Raw genomic sequence first — 5,000 nt, 5'->3', positions numbered from 1 at the left:
CCCGCCCTAAAAGTGTGGAATCAAAAACATGTGCATTGTAACGTATACAGAGGTACCTAGACTTGGAAGATTGGTTTGCAAGTAACCACGCCACACATGCATACGCAGACTCACTGACAGACAAACACACATGCACAAATACACGCACCCACGCACATACACACACACACACACATACAAACACACACACACACACACACACACACACACACACACGCGTACGTACACATACACACACGCACACACACACACACACACACATACACACACACACACACACATACATACAAACACACACACACACATACAAAAACACACACACACACACACACACACACACACACACACACACACACACACAAACACACACACACTGTTGGTATCACCTTTAAAGTCGGCCCTTTACTGGTCTTCTCGGGGGTGTGGTTGATTTTCCACCATGCATAAATCGAAGTGATTCACTCTCTTGTTCAGTTCGCTTGTTGACTTCGAGGAAATGTATAACAAGTCGCGTAAGGCGAAAATACAATATTTAGTCAAGTAGCTGTCGAACTCACAGAATGAAACTGAACGCAATGCCATTTTTCAAAGACCGTATACTCGTAGCATCGTCAGTCCACCGCTCATGGCAAAGGCAGTGAAATTGACAAGAAGAGTGGGGTAGTAGTTGCGCTAAGAAGGATAACACGCTTTTCTGTACCTCTCTTTGTTTTAACTTTCTGAGCGTGTTTTTAATCCAAACATATCATATCTATATGTTTTTGGAATCAGGAACCGACCAGGAATAAGATGAAAGTGTTTTTAAATTGATTTCGACAATTTAATTTTGATAATAATTTTTATATATTTAATTTTCAGAGCTTGTTTTTAATCCGAATATATAATATTTATATTTTTTTGGAATCAGCAAATGATGGAGAATAAAATAAACGTAAATTTGGATCGTTTTATAAATTTTTATTTTTTTTTACAATTTTTAGATTTTTAATGACCAAAGTCATTAATTAATTTTTAAGCCACCAAGCTGAAATGCAATACCGAAGTCCGGGCTTCGTCGAAGATTACTTGACCAAAATTTCAACCAATTTGGTTGAAAAATGAGGGCGTGACAGTGCCGCCTCAACTTTCACGAAAAGCCGGATATGACGTCATCAAAGACATTTATCAAAAAAATGAAAAAAACGTTCGGGGATTTCATACCCAGGAACTCTCATGTCAAATTTCATAAAGATCGGTCCAGTAGTTTAGTCTGAATTGCTCTACACACACACACACAGACAGACACACACACACACACACACACACACACACACACACACACACACATACACACACCCACACACACACACACGCACATACACCACGACCCTCGTTTCGATTCCCCCTCGATGTTAAAATATTTAGTCAAAACTTGACTAAATATAATAAAACGGGGATACAATTGTAGCACTGAGAAGGTCTTTTTGATGTATAATGCAGTCTTTCTATTGGCACCTGCGTTCCTTCTCACCAATGCCTTTTATTCCGTCTGTAGAAAAGACTCTCAGCAACACCAGCAACAGCCGTAGAACAGCAACCGTACAGCAAAGGAACAGCAAGAGTGTAGCCCGTCTCCAGCAAAAGTGTAGCACGTCTCAGTCCAGCAACCAGGTAGCAACTGGGTAGCACTGGGTAGCAAACCTCCAGCGAGCTCAGGCAGCAAGCTGAAACAGAGTAGTTGGTGCAGTGACCATGGCAACAATTCCCCCCTTTTTCCACCTTTAAACATATCTAACTTCCCCCTTCAGCGAGCACGTGGTACCTGCGAGAATAGACTTTTAATAACAACTCAAGACATTTCCTCCTCTCCATATCTACAAAAACCATATACAGATTACAATTTAGCGTTATAATGAGCAAGTTATACGCTATCATGGAGAAACAAAACAGGCGCATTACATTGCAATTTGGGAAAGGCGCCCCACAAAGAGTTCCTTTCCCACTCGTGTCACTGAAACTGTGACACCAGGTAAGAAGAGAAAACCGCAGTTTACCAGCCCATCAGGAGCGTATCAGAAGTCCTCACTATGACTGCCACGTGTTCCATACAAAATACACGAGTTGCTTTTCAGTCAGTAAATCGTTGCACTGTGATACAACTTGAGTTGATCAAATATCGAAAAAGCGAAGCAATGCTCTTTTAAGCATTTCAGACAGAAAAGATTTCAGATTGGCGAGCACATGTGTTGGGAGAATGTTCATTTCCTCTGGATCAATATTCATGGCCTGACGAGAAAGGAGATCGTCGTAACTGCCGTGTGTTGACACTGGCCCAGGCTGGAATGTGACCCTACAGTGATAAGGGGCACGATAAAAAGTGGGGAGGGACCATGTCATTTTAACAGAACGGCCCGAGCAGTTTGCTTCCTTTTGCATTCTTTCTTTTAAAGGTGCTTGTACCAACCACCTGTCAAATTTCCCTAGCAGTTTGGCTTCTTTTACATTGGGTGCTAGTACCAACCACCTGTCAGATTCCCCGTTTGCCAAGAGGTCCAAATGACGTCATACTTAGTATTTACTGATATTACTGTGATATGTGAAGGTAACATCGAATGATCAAATGCAAATCTTCCTAGGACTGGTTGGTCCGGTGTCAGAATAATGTGACTGGGTGAGATATGAAGCCTGTGCTGCGACTTCTGTCTTGTGTGTGGCGCACGTTATTTATGTCAAAGCAGCACCGCCCTCATATGGCCCTTCGTGGTCGGCTGGGAGTTAAGCAAACAAACAAACAAACAAACAAACAAAATACGGGAGACTTAGAAAGGAATTAGTTTGTACCGCTTTTCTCCTTTTCCTGGCCTACAAAGGCTCGAATGCATTTTCTCAAATGTCGGGACTGTTCGTAGGAATATGAAAGTTGTCGCTCGAGGCTCTGCCGACAGTGACGTCATTGTCATCATTGCTCTATCGAGACGTTGATTCAATGCCATACGAGCGATCAACGGGGATGTAGGCTGCATTTACCATGAGCAAAAGAATTGAAGGCCTGTGTTATGTTGTTGTTGTTGTTGTTGTTGTTGTTGTTGTTGTTGTTGTTGTTGTTGTTGTTGTTGTTTGTATGTCTGACTGTCTGTCTGTGCTGAAAAAGTTCACACTGTTTCAAAATGTTTTTTTATTTAAACCTCGCACCAGAAAATTGAGGTTATTGCTCCTTTAGGTTTCAATTTTCATTAAAAATGCAAAACGGCCTTGCTCAAGTGTCCCACCCAAAGACAACCCAATAGAACGCTGGGCAATGTTGAAAGCAATCATCGTGTTCCAGTAAATGGCTGATAAGGTTACAATTAAGACTTTGCGATTATGTATGTATAGCACTGAAGTACAGTACCTTACTCCCAGCCTAAACATTCAGGAGTACCCCCACAGATCTTTCCGAGCTTTTAAAGGGATACTACCTATGAAAAGAAAAACCCTCAGGGCGCTTCCAGAGACATACCATAGGATTCTGCGTAAGAAATAATGCTACCACGCGGGAAGACTGTCTTCAATTTGCAAAAAGCAAGTGTTTTATGAGCTTAAATTAAATGGTGTAATTAGGCAAAGAAAGAGCACTCTTCGTGAGGGTTGGTTTGGGTTACTTCCACTGAGTTGTTTCCCTTGTTTATGTATCGCGTGGTGGGGTTACTAGGCCGCGGCGTCATAGATGGCGATGGCCGTCTTGCCAAGAGGCGGCGCTTCCGGAGTCAGAACTGCTTTTTTGTTTCCAACACTGCAAAGAAGCGCCATGAAGGATCACAGTCTTTTGCAAGGACACGTGTTACTTATTTCAGGTACTCAATTTTAGGCCGCGGTATTCCGTCAGTCTGTCTTCGCGACTTTGCCATTTTCATTCTGGAAGCATGCCCGGCCTGGTACAAGCTTTAAACGTGAAACCGGATCACAACACCGCCGTAACTGTTTTTCGAAGGGCGGATGGGTGCAAACCCATGAAGATTCTACAAATGAGACTTTCCCATGCAACACCTGGGTGCCATTTTAATATATATATCGCAAGGCAGACATTCTGACAATGTCGTCCCGCATTCTCACATACAATTTTCATCAAAATGCAAAAATCTAAAATAGCCTTGCTTTAGCGACACACCCAAAGGATACTTCTATTGAAAGCTGCGTGGGTGAATGCAATCTTTACGTTCCCAGCAATAACCAGGTGATAAGATGGCTGAGGCCTTGAAGGCATTGTGTGTGACAAGTGAAGTTATCAAGCACTATGGATAATGTACGTGAATTGATCAAAGGCTTGCAGGGACTTTCCCTTACTTTGCGCTGTAGTGAGAAAATCGGCTGGCGGTTTTTAATGTGCTATGAGATGACAGATATGTAGGCCTACAGGGCTTTTCCTTTCTGATCTTCCTTTGGCAGGGTTGCTTTTAAGGGTGAGAGTGTATACCTGCATGTCTTTGTCTGTTTGTACGTGTTCAAATTCAAAGTGCTACACGATATACAACATCCTACGTTCCTCACTTTGTGTGTGTGTGGGGGGGGGGTGAGTGTGTGTGTGGGGGTGTGTGTGTGCGTGTGTGGGTGTGTGTGTGTGTGTTAGTGTGTGTGTGTATGGGGTGGGTCAGTGGGGTGTGTGTGTGAGGATGTGTGTATGTGTGTGTGTGTCAGTGTGTGTGTGGGGGGGATGTGTGGGTGTGAGTGTATGTGTGCATGTGTGTGTGTGTGCGTGCGTCCGCCGGTGTGTGCGTGTGTGTGTATACGTGCGTGCGTGCACTGATGTGCGTGCATGTGCACGTGCATGTGTGTGTGTGTGTATGTGCGCTTGTATGTGCTTGCGTGCGTATGTGCGTGCGTGCGTATGTGCCTACATGCGTACATGCATGCTTGCGTGTGTGTGTGTGTGTCTGTGTGTCTGTCTGTGTGTGTGAGTGTCTGTGTCTGTGTGCGTGCGTGCGTGCGAGTTCGTGTGTTTGCGTTGGTGCGTGCGTGCGTGTATGCAAACGTTAAACACCACA

This window comes from Littorina saxatilis, linkage group LG3 (assembly GCF_037325665.1).
Source record: "Littorina saxatilis isolate snail1 linkage group LG3, US_GU_Lsax_2.0, whole genome shotgun sequence".
Taxonomy (NCBI): domain Eukaryota; kingdom Metazoa; phylum Mollusca; class Gastropoda; order Littorinimorpha; family Littorinidae; genus Littorina; species Littorina saxatilis.
Note: the sequence above shows the minus strand (reverse complement) of the source record.